Source organism: Antechinus flavipes, chromosome 1, assembly GCF_016432865.1.
Source record: "Antechinus flavipes isolate AdamAnt ecotype Samford, QLD, Australia chromosome 1, AdamAnt_v2, whole genome shotgun sequence".
NCBI classification, from domain to species: domain Eukaryota; kingdom Metazoa; phylum Chordata; class Mammalia; order Dasyuromorphia; family Dasyuridae; genus Antechinus; species Antechinus flavipes.
The window spans coordinates 586,081,520-586,094,517 of record NC_067398.1 but is presented as its reverse complement, the minus strand read 5'-3'; the positions used below and the strand labels follow the sequence as shown (position 1 = coordinate 586,094,517).

Below are 12,998 nucleotides of genomic sequence, written 5' to 3'. Positions count from 1 at the left end.
ACCAACAATGTATTAGTGATCCAGTTTTCCATATCTCCACCAACATTCATCATTATCTTTTCTTGCCTTTTTAGCCAGTCCAAGAAGTATGCAATGGTACCTTAGAGTTGTCTTAATTTGCATTTTTCTGATCAATATTGACTAGACATAGTTTTAATGTCTTAATCTGAAACTTGTCCATTCATATCCTTTGCCATTTATCAACTGGGGAATGGTTGGTATTGTTATAAATTTGTCAATTCTCTATATATTTTAGAAATGAGGCTTTTATTGGAATTTTGGATGTACATTGCCCCCCAATTCGCCCCCCAGTTTACTGCTTTCCTTCTAATCTTGTCTCCATTGATTTTGTTTGTACAAAAATTTTTTAACTTAATATAATCAAAATTATTCATTTTGCATTCCATAATGTACTCTGGTTCTTCTTTGGCCACAAATTCCTTCCTTGGTATATAGTAAATATTAAGCAAATGCTTGTCCATGAAATTTCTCAGCCTGCCTTTCTAGAAAGTCTAGGGAGATTTCCACCCACCAGTGGGTCTACAAAAACTGGAGGTCAAATAAAGGGAGTACGACCTACTCACCATCTGTGTAACCTGTTTGGCTGCAACTTCCCAGGGTACATTGTCTCCCTCATTAGGATATAATCTTCACGAGGGCAGGGTATCTCTGCATTTGTATTTTTGTTGTTGCTGTTGTTTTGGTTTTACTTTGTTTGGGCTTTTTTTTTTTTTCTCTAAAAAAGTTTATATGGAATTCATCAAATTACATAGATTGGAATTATTTTTCTTGCCTAAATTCTTGTCAAGCATCATATTTGCTGTACAATTCAAACCAACACTAATCACATAAGAAACATTGTGCTTAGCATTGGGGATGCAAATTAATAGGAACCAGATCAGTGATTTCATTGGCATTGGGAATTTTCTCAACCAACATAGGTTTGTACCCTCTAGGCAATATAGTCTTAAAGAGATGCCTAAAATGCTGAGAGATTAAGTTATTTTACCAGGGCCATAAAACTATTAAATTTCAGAAGTAGAATTTGAACCCAGGTTTTTTGGTTCTGAGATTAGCTTGCCATTCACTATACCTCAGCTGACTCACAAAAACAAATGAAACAAAAAAAACCCAAATAAATTTTTAAAAACCCAGCCTCTACTCCAAAGACACTTGTATTTTAGTAAGTTCTCTATGTTTAAATTGTGCTTTGAAATAAAGCCTGAATTGTTGGCAATATCAATAATGAGGAAATCTTGATCTGCTATTACTTATATAATTAATATTAAAAATTACTCCAGGAATTAATTATTATTTCTCAATGATGTCTAACTTTCAATATATATTATCTTGATGAACTGAGAAAACAACTGTTTTCTAAGGAAACAACTGTTTTTCTTTTCTTTTCTTTTCTTTTTTAACATCAGTTGATGAGGTCAGGGTAACAACTCCTAGTTTGAAATAACACAACATGTGACAAATTCACAATGGGTCTCTTTGCCAGAAGGTAGGTTTATTTAGGAGAAGTTACAGACAAAATGGAGAGATAAAATAAGCACCAGAAGTGCCAGATATGAAATAGAGATGGGAGAGCAATAGGGTTGTTATCAAAGAAAGGAGTTTGAAAGAATCCATTAAAGGAATATGCCATGAGGTGGGAATATGTCATTGACTGGCAGGTTAAATTCATAGAGTTTAGTAGACTAATCAGAATTAGCTATAGTAAGGAAAAAAGATGCCATTAAAGGGAAGGCACTATGAGAAGGGAGAAACAGTACCTCATTTTTTTTTTTAATTTTTTATTTAATAATTACATTATATTGACACTCATTTCTGTTCCGATTTTTTTTTTCCCCTCCCTCCCTCCACCCCCTCCCCTAGATGGCAAGCAGTCCTTTATATGTTGGATATGTTGCAGTATATCCTAGATACAATATATGTTTGCAGAACCGAACAGTTCTCTTGTTGCGTAGGGAGAATTGGATTCAGAAGGTATAAATAATCCGGGAAGAAAAACAAAAATGCAGATAGTTCACATTCGTTTCCCAGTGTTCTTTCTTTGGGTGTAGCTGCTTTTGTCCGTCATTTATCAATTGAAACTCAGGTCTCTTTGTCAAAGAAATCCACTTCCATCAAAATATGTCCTCATACAATATCGTTGTCGAAGTGTATAATGATCTCCTGGTTCTGCTCATTTCACTTAGCATCAGTTCATGTAGGTCTCTCCAAGCCTCTCTGTATTCATCCTGCTGGTCATTTCTTACAGAACAATAATATTCCATAACATTCATATACCACAATTTACCCAGCCATTCTCCAATTGATGGGCATCCATTCATTTTCCAGTTTCTAGCCACTACAAACAGGGCTGCTACAAACATTTTGGCACATACAGGTCCCTTTCCCTTCTTTAGTATTTCTTTGGGATATAAGCCCAATAGAAACACTGCTGGATCAAAGGATATGCACATTTTGATAATTTTTTGGGCATAATTCCAGATTGCTCTCCAGAATGGCTGGATGTGTTCACAACTCCACCAACAATGCATTAGTGTCCCAGTTTTCCCGCATCCCCTCCAACATTCATCATTATTTTTTCCTGTCATCTTAGCCAATCTGACAGGTGTGTAGTGGTATCTCAGAGTTGTCTTAATTTGCATTTCTCTGATCAATAATGATTTGGAACACTCTTTCATATGAGTGGTAATAGTTTCAATCTCATCCTCTGAAAATTGTCTGTTCATATCCTTTGACCATTTATCAATTGGAGAATGGCTTGATTTCTTATAAATTTGAGTCAGTTCTCTATATATTTTGGAAATGAGGCCTTTATCAGAACCTTTAACTGTGAAAATGTTTTCCCAGTTTGTTGCTTCCCTTCTAATCTTGTTTGCATTAGTTTTATTTGTACAAAGGCTTTTTAATTTGATGTAATCGAAATTTTCTATTCTGTGATCAGTAATGGTCTCTAGTTCATCTTTGGTCACAAATTTCTTTCTCCTCCACAAGTCTGAGAGATAAACTATTCTATGTTCCTCTAATTTATTTATAATCTCGTTCTTTATGCCTAGGTCATAGACCCATTTTGATCTTATCTTGGTATATGGTGTTAAGTGTGGGTCCATGCCTAATTTCTGCCATACTAATTTCCAATTGTCCCAGCAGTTTTTATCAAATAATGAATTCTTTTCCCAGAAGTTAGGGGCTTTGGGTTTGTCAAACACTAGATTGCTATAATTGACTATTCTGTCTTGTGAGCCTAGCCTTTTCCACTGATCCACTAATCTATTTCTTAGCCAATACCAAATGGTTTTGGTGACTGCTGCTTTATAATATAATTTTAGATCAGGTACAGCTAGGCCACCTTCATTTGATTTTTTTTTCATTAGTTCCCTTGAGATTCTCGACTTTTTATTGTTCCATATGAATTTTGTTGTTATTTTTTCTAGATCAATAAAATATTTTCTTGGAAGTCTGATTGGTATAGCACTAAATAAATAGATTAGTTTAGGGAGTATTGTCATCTTTATTATGTTCGCTCGGCCAATCCAAGAGCACTTAATATTTTTCCAATTATTTAAGTCTGACTTTATTTGTGTGGAGACTTTTTTATAATTTTGCTCATATAATTCCTGACTTTCCTTTGGTAGATAGATTCCCAAATATTTTATGGTATCAACAGTTATTCTGAATGGAATTTCTCTTTGTATCTCTTGCTGTTGGGTTTTGTTGGTGATGTATAAAAATGCTGAGGATTTATGGGGATTTATTTTGTAGCCAGCTACTTTGCTAAAATTATGAATTATTTCCAATAGCTTTTTGGTAGAATCTCTGGGGTTCTCTAGGTATACCATCATATCATCTGCAAAGAGTGATAGTTTGGTTTCCTCATTGCCTACTCTAATTCCTTTTATATCTTTCTCGACTCTTATTGCCGAGGCTAGTGTTTCTAATACGATATTAAATAATAATGGTGATAGTGGGCAACCTTGCTTCACTCCAGATCTTACTGGGAAAGGTTCCAGTTTTTCCCCATTGCATATGATGCTTACTGATGGTTTTAAATATATGCTCCTGACTATTTTAAGGAAAAGTCCATTTATTCCTATGCTCTCAAGTGAAACAGTACCTCATAGTGGGCTTAGTCCCGAAAAGGACTTGGCAAAGATCTTCATCATGGGCACATCTTTTAAAAGGAAAACACAACTTTGAGGATTTCTCAAGGGAGAAGGGGAAGTGCCAGGAAAGAATTTGGTAGAGAGGGATCAAGGAGGAGCCAGATGGAATGCACCTGACAGACCAGGTCCCAGACCTGGCTAAAAGATATACTAATCAATATCTCAAAGGTGATTTAAAGATGGCCAGAGGTTTGAGGGATAGACAATGGAAGTTGTTAAGAGTTTCATCCTTACATATCACTCTATATAAACAGGATAATCTGGGAATTGGTTATGTCTGATAATAGCCAGATAGGCTTCTTCCTGAAAAGAGAAAAATAGTATTTTATTTTTCCAATTACATGTAAAGATAGTTTGCAAACTCTCATTTTTATAAGATTTTGTATTCCAATTTTTTTTCTCCCTATCTTACCTCTCCCTCTCCAAGACAGAAAGCAATCTGATATAAGATATACATGGACAATCATTTTAAACATATTTCCAAATTAGTCATGTTGTGAAAGAAAAATCAGAACAAAAGAAAGGGGAAAACCACAAGAGAAAAAAAAAAAAGGAAACCAAAAAAAAAGGGGGGGGGGCACAGTGAAAACAGGTATGCTTTGATCTGAATTCAGTCTCCATAGTCTGGATGCAGTTGGCATTTTCTATTGCAAGCCTTTTGCAATTGTCTTGGATCACTGTATTGCCAAGAAGAGCTAAATCTATCATATTTGATCATCACATAATCTTTCTATTACTGTGTACAATGTTCTCCTGGTTCTGCTCACTTCACTCAGCATCAGTTCATGTAAATCCAAGTTTTTCTGAAATCATTTCTTATATAGAAAGTAATATTCCATTATACTCATATGTAACTTATTCAACCATTCCCAAACTGATGGGCATCTGCTCAATTTCTAATTCCTTGTCGCTACAAACATTTTTGCACATGTGGGTTCTTTTCCCTCTTTTATATGGATCCAATAGTGAGTGACACTGCTGGATCAAAGGGTATCTGCATTTGGGTTTGTATTTCTAACATTTAACTCTGCACCTGGCAAATAGTGAATGCTTTTTCTTTCATTAATTCAAAGCACCCATAGAACGCTAGCTTTTATATAAAAAATACTAAGAAACATATATTTCTGTCTTATTACAATCCATTAGTCTCCAGGCTTGTTCTGACTTTGGGAAAAGTCACACTTATAGGTATTTTCTGGACATAGCTTCATTTGTAGTGCCCTGAGATGGTTGTAGATTGTGGAGTTTTATACTGAAGTATAGAAAAGTAAGTAGTAAAAGCCCAGTTTAAAGTAAAGAAACTCCATGATCAAGAACATACTAATTACTTTCAAGTTGGAGTATGGTTGAGGGACAGGTGAAAAAATGAATGGATGTTCAGGTTGGTACAGTATCTATGAGAATCCATCATTCACAGCTAGCTACCAAAACTCTTCCTTTCCTCTCTATAATAGAGACGGCTGGACCTAAACTTCTCTGTATTATCTCCACACTATGAACTTTTTAATATAACTTGTATTTTTCTGACACATAATGCATTCTGTTTTGTATTGTACTAATATGTTAGATCAAATAATTTGTCATTGTTGCATAAATATAGGCTAGAATGGTAGTGAACATCTGCAAATCCTACTACTGGAGAGACTGAGGTTCATGCATCATTTGAGTTTGTAGGGCTAAAGTCAATCAGACATTTAGCACTAATATGTATAATGAGCTAGCAGGAATAGGGAGCCACTAGGCTCCCTGAGGGGTGACTCATACCAGTTAGAAATGGAGCAGGTCAGATCTTTTACACTGATTAATAGTGGGATCAAGTCCATGAGTATCTGCTGCACTCCAAGTCTAGGTGAGATAGAGTGACAAAATAAATTAATGAATACTGCATAGTATTTTTTTTTTAATTAATGGAGGTCAAGAAAGGGAAAACAAAAAGAAAGTGATATAAGTTTATGATTAGATATTAAAAATGTAGGGCAGTCAACTTACTTCAAATAAAGCGTGGCCTCTGGGAATAACAACAACAACTTACATGCATGTATTGTGCATATGGTTAAAAAGTGCTTTTACTGACAATCCTTCATTTGATATGACAACTCTTTGAGGTGAGTAGTGAAAGCTCTGTTAGTTCCCCTTTTATACAAAAGGCAGATGAAATGACTTATCCAAGGTGACACAGTTGTATATAGCAAAGAAGATAACAGATCTCAGGTCTTCAGAGTCTTTCCATTAGAGGTAGGAGTAGTGGCCAGCTTAGGCTGAAATTGCAAAGTAAATAAGATGTCTTTGTCTCTCCTCAACCTTTAACTCTCAATTCTAAGCACCCAATGACCTCCCTGGGCTACCCAGAGCCCATCAATCAGTCAGTCAACAAACCTGTATTAATATGGTTATTATATGTTAGGGATTGTACCAAGTAGTGGGGATACAAAAAAAAAACCCCAAAAAGCAAAAGTAATCTCCATGTCATTTCAAGAGGGAGAGTGCTAGTATTATGAAAACCTTGATTTTACTGAGCTCTCTAAAGAGGACTGAGAGCTAGCAGGTTAGGTTAAAGATATCCCTTCACTTCTAAGTACCTCATGCTCAGATCCTGCCTGAATTCCCTTCAAAAACGATCTCTTTTGTGTGTCTCATTCTCTCAGTTTATAGTTAATCAATTCCTTAACGCAAAAAGAATGAAGCTATGGTTAGGAAATGCAAGCATCATTTCAGACTAGTGCAAGATGTTTGGGAGATAAGAAGGCATTTCAATCATTGCAATTATGCTTGTAAGTAACTCCTAATCTGTCTCTAGTCAGGGATTACAGTCAGTGATTACTAACATTAACCTACTAGTTGAGAATGAATACAAGTCTCCATTCAAGTTAAGCCTCCTCCCATATAACAATTGAATAATATGCTTTGGTGCAGTTACTTGGGTAACAAGATTTCACTTGAGGCTCCAGAATTCAGTTACGGGCCTAGCACATAGATAGCTATCAGGAATTATTCCAAACTGCAGTCTTCAGGCCAATCTCTGGGAAATTCTGATTAGTGTGGCTCAATAAAATATGCATGGGGCAGCCAACAGTCTATTCATTGTCATTTAGGAACTATCCATTCAAAACATCCAGAACTGCAAAATAGGTAAGAAATTATAGCTTGAGTCACTTGTAGAATCTTGTCCCCTCATGACCTACCTACTCATTCTCCCTAAACAGAGAATTTGATGTTCAAAGAACTCTTGGAAGAACAACTGCATTAGTGGGAAAAGATGGAAATCAGTCAGTCAACAAGCATTTGTTAAGTTTGTACTATGTGTCAAGCACCTTGCTAAGCCTTGGAGATATAAAGAAATGTATAAACAGTCCCCTGTTTCAAGGAACTCGTGGTTTGATGGAGGAAGCAATATACAAACAACTATGTATGATCAAGATAGATACAGAATAAATTTGTGATGTGTTGATACAGGTTTGAAAGGTGCTAGTAATGAGACTCAGGAAAGTCTTCCTGTGCAAAGGTGGAATTTCAGCTGGGACTTGAAGAAAGCCAAGAGGCAGAAATGAGGAGGAAGAGAATTCCAGGTATGGGAAAGAGTTAGGGGGAAAAATACCTGGAGCAGAGAAATGGAGCGTCCTGTGCCAGGAATAGCAAGGAAGTTAGTGTCTCTGGATTGTTTAATATAGAGAAGGAAGAAAGATATAAGACTGAAAAGTAGGAAAGGTCAAGTTTATGAAGGATTTTGACTGTAAAACAAAAGATTCATATTTGATATTGGAGATGATAGTGAATGAGATGAGGTGAGATCTTTCAAGACAGTTGTGAAAATCGAGTAAGGCTTCATCTACTTCAGAGTTTAAGTAGGCCTGAAGGACTTTGAGCATTGATCCAAGGGCATACCTAAATCCCCTTCCTGCTATCCTCCCATGACATCATTTTCTCCCTGTTTCAGTCAAATATGGGGAACTATGTACTTACTAGTCAAGTTCAATTTCTTGGGTAGTTCCTGAGTTTAGAATGTAAGATCCTCAACCAATGAGGATGAGGGTCAGTGGTGGGAGGAGGTATTTGCATTTGGGATTAAAAGTGTTAACCCTGCCCAAGAAAGTGCTTCCTCCCTTTGATTGTCTGCTCCAGGGGTCTTCAAACTTTTTAAGTAGGGTGGCCAGTTCACTGTCTCGCAGACTGTTGGAGGGCCAGACTATAGTAAAAAACAAAAACTATGAACAAATTCCTATGCACGCTACATATTTCTTATTTTGAAGTGAAGAAATAAAATGGGAACAAATACAATATTTAAAATAAAGTAAAGTTAAATCAATAAACTTACCAGTATTTCAATGGGAACTATGGGCCTGCTTTTGGCTAATGAGATGGTCAATGTCTGGTTCCATATTTGTCCCTGCTAGTCATAACAAGTGATGCAAGTGTGTATCCGTTAGTCTTTATCTGGTTGGAGATTTCAAATGTTTCATTCTAAGAAAAGTCTGTTCACAGACATAAGTGCTGCCAAAGATGGTTGCCATTTTTTTTATTATTATAACTTTTTATTGACAGAACCCATGCCTGGGTAATTTTTTACAACATTATCCCTTGCACTAACTTCTGTTCCGACTTTTCCCCTCCCTCCCTTCACCCCCTCCCCCAGATGGCAAGCAGTCCTATACAAGTTAAATATGTCGCAGTGTATCCTAGATACAATATATGTGTGCAGAACTGAACAGTTCTCTTGTTGCACAGGAAAAATTGGGTTCAGAAGGTAAAAATAACCTGGGAAGAAAAACAAAAATGCAAGCAGTTTATATTCATTTCCCAGTGTTCTTTTTTTGAGTATAGCTGCTTCTGTCCATCCTTGATCAATTGAAACTGAGTTAGATCTTCTCTTTGTCAAAGAATCCACTTCCATCAGAATACATCCTCAAACAGTATCATTGTTGAGGTATATAATGATCTCCTGGTTCTGCTCATTTCACTCAGCATCAGTTCATGTAAGTCTCGCCAGTCCTCTCTGTATTCATCCTGCTGGTCATTTCTTATAGAACAATAATATTCCATAACATTCATATACCACAATTTATTCAGCCATTCTCCAATTGATGGGCATCCATTCTATTTCCAGTTTCTAGCCATACAAATAGGGCTGCCACAAACATTTTGGCACAAACAGGTCCCTTTCCCTTCTTTAGTATCTCTTTGGGGTATAAGCCCAGTAGAAACACTGCTGGATCAAAGGGTATGCACAGTTTGATAGCTTTTTGAGCATAGTTCCAAATTGCTCTCCAGAATGGCTGGATGTGTTCACAATTCCACCAACAATGTATCAGTGTCCCAGTTTTCCTACATCCCCCCCAACATTTCTCATTATCTTTCTCTGTCATTCTAGCTAATCTGACAGGTATGTAGTGGTATCTCAGAGTTGTCTTAATTTGCATTTCTCTGATTAATAATGATTTGGAGCATATTTTCATATATCTATAAATAGTTTCAATTTCTTCATCTGAGAATTGTCTGTTCATATCCTTTAATAGGAGAATGGCTTGATTTCTTATAAATTAGAGTCAATTCTCTATATTTTAGAAATGAGGCCTTTATCAGAACCTTTGACTGTAAAAATGTTTTACCAATTTATTGTTTCCCTTCTAATCTTGTCTGCATTTGTTTTGTTTGTATAAAACTTTTCAATTTGATATAATCAAAATTTTCTATTTTGTGGTCAATAGTGATCTCTAGTTCTTCTTTGGTCATAAATTCCTCCCTTTTCCATAGGTCTGAGAGGTAAACTATCCTATGCTCTTCCAATTTATTTATAATCTTATTCTTTATGCCTAGGTCATGAACCCATTTTGACTTTATCTTGGTATACGGTGTTAAGTGTGAGTCAATGCCTAGTTTCTGCCATACTAATTTCCAATTTTCCCAGCAATTTTTGTCAAATAATGCGTTCTTATCTCAAAAACTGGGGTCAATGGGTTTGTCAAATACTAGATTATTAAAGTTATTGGCTGTTTTGTCCTTTGAACCTAATCTATTCCTTGATCAACTATATTTCTTAGCTAATACCAGGTGGTTTTAGTAACCACTGCTTTATCATATAATTTTAGATCTGGTACAGCGAGGCCACCTTCATTTGATTTTTTTTTTCATTAATTCCCTTGAAATTCTTGACCTTTTGTTTTTGATGGTTGCCATTTTGAGTGCATAGTTCTTGAGATGAGGATATGTCTCAGAGGGGAGAGATGCATAGAAATTATAAAGGCTGCTTGACTTGAATGTGTCTTTCAGAAACTCACAATTCTGCAGTTCAGCCAGTTCCATTTGGTAAATTGTATCCACATTTTCAATGTCAATAGAAAATGGGTTACGGAAAAGCCGTATGTCCTGTTCATGGAGATGAAGCTCTTTAAATCTAAATTGGAACTCCTTTTGCAATTTTTCCAGTGAATTCACACATGTTTTGTTTGAGAATGCAATCAGCGGTTTTTCCGCTAATAGATTTTGAGTTGTGGGGAGATGGCAGAAGTTTTCCTCCTTCACTTGTTTGATGAGGAGGCCTAATTTTACTTCAAATGCTTTGACGTGTGATTGTATATTATAGATGAGCTTCCCCTTTCCTTGAAGTTGCATACTGAAATTGTTGAGTAGCTCTGTTATATCTGTCAGAAAGGCAAGGTGCCATTTCCATTCTGCATCATTGAGGTCTGGTACTTCTTTGTTTTTTGAAAGCAGAAAAGTTGTAATCTGTGGCAGTAAGTCATAGAAATATTTCAAAACTCTCCCTCGACTCAGCCAATGGACTTCTGTGTGATACAGAACATCTTCATACTCAACATTTAGCTCAGACAGAAATTCCTGAAATTGTCTGTGATTTAGTGTATTAGCTCTAATGAAGTTAACATAAGATACCTCAGTTTTCATAACAGAGTCACACTTCAGTGATTTACTACACAGCACTTGTTGGTGGATGAGGTAATGTACGGCTATTGGATGAGACTGGTTATGTTTGTCCATCTCTTGGTTAATGCGAGCAATTACTCCTTTCTTAGACCTCACTATGCTAGGAGCCCCATCAGTTGTCATGCTGGCTAGTTTAGCCCCGTCCAGCTCCAAACCATTCATAGTTTGGCAAACTTTTCATAGATATCCTCTCCTGTCATTGTTCCTTTGATGCTTTGCAGTGCAGCAAGCTCTTCTATGACTTCAAAATAATCATTCGTCCCATGAATAAAAATTAGAAGTCGTGCAGAATCATGAACATCATTGCTTTCCTTGAGTGCCAAGGAAAAATATGAAATTTTTTTATGGAGTTTTGCAAATGCTGATGCAGATTGTCTCCCATTTCTTCAATCCTCCGTGTAATTGTAGGTCCTGAAAGACTCACTGTACTATAAATCGGCCTTCTCTGGACACATCTCTTTGGCAACAGAAAGAAGGCATTCTTTAACCAATTCTCCCTCCACAAATGGTCTGCCAGTGTGTGCTATTAGCTTGGCAACTTGAAAACTTGCTCGCAGTGATGAAATATTTAGCTGCTTCTGCTTCACAAAAGTATTTTGCTGAGTTGTCAATGTATTTTTCAGTTTTAATATATTATCTGTTCTCACTTCTCCAACCAAACAATCATATTTATTTTTATAAATAGTGTCCACTTTATATAGTATCCACACAAATTATATTCTTTGAACACAGACACTATATTCGGGCATATCAGACATACAGCTCTTTCTTTGTACTGCATGAAAAAGTAATCATAAGTTCACTGTTCTTTGAATATCCTACACTCCGAGTCAATTTTTCTTTTTCTTGACATTATTATTTCCCAGGGATTCCAAATGGCTATTAGTAAAATACCAATATACATATACAGCGCTACAAAAACAATATACCAGCAATAACTTTGCCCACACAGAGACATACAGACTGCAATGCCCAACTTCCTCCAAGCTGCCTCTGCACTGTGATGCCTCCGTTTCCCGTACTCTCTCTCCCACTCTTCACGCTCCCGCTTCTGACCTTCACTGCTGCAGTGAATTCCCCCTGCAGTGGCCATGACATGCGCAGCATGCACTGTACATCCCCGCCCCTGTCTGTTGTGGTGGCTGCTGTTACTGTACAAGGCCGCGGGCCCTCAGTTCTCTGTCTTCTGCATCTCTCTCCCTTCCCCACATCACACACCCTGGCCTGGGAACTCACCTCACCTCAATATCGCCTCACACTCTGTCTCCGCAGCCTCAGCCCAGTGCCAGGAGTGTGTGTTGCTAATGCGTGTTTAGGTCGAACATCACTTCTGGTCTGATTTTGCTATAACCCAGCGGGCCGCATAAACATCCTCAGTGGGCTGCATCTGACCCGCAGGCCGTAGTTGAAGACCCCTGGTCTGCTTGATGGGTGGGACGCCCTTCTCATGAGAATGTAGAATAAACTCTGCTTTGCTTCTAGAGATCTCTCCAGCTTTTTTTTACTAAATCGTGACCCCTCACCCTTTCTGAACCACACAATAGGATGTCTAGAATTTACTGAATTGGAGATGACATGATGAGACCTATGCTTTAGAAAGATCAATTTGACAAGTGAGTCACTGGAAATTTAATTAAATCAAGTCTAGAGTCAGCCTTCTACAATAAGAAGAGTTAAGTAGCTGTCTATGGTATGATGTAGCCAGAATGGCTTCCCTGATTTTTAAAGCACCTAACTTACTGGGGCTTATTGATGCCTTAAATTCCATAATGCAATTTAGCTAATATTTCTTAGATGAATATTGTTTGTACAACACTGTGGTAGGCCCTTGGGGGCTATAAAAGAGAAAACAAAATATAATTTTTTTCTTTCAAAGAATTAACA

At 36.9% G+C, this 12,998-nt stretch overlaps 1 pseudogene; it reads right to left on the bottom strand.

Annotated features, from left to right (window-relative positions):
- LOC127547552 (dnaJ homolog subfamily B member 1-like) overlaps positions 1 to 12,207 on the bottom strand; it is a 28,636-nt pseudogene extending 16,429 nt beyond the window's left edge.
- Between the last annotated feature and the right edge of the window lie 791 nt (positions 12,208 to 12,998).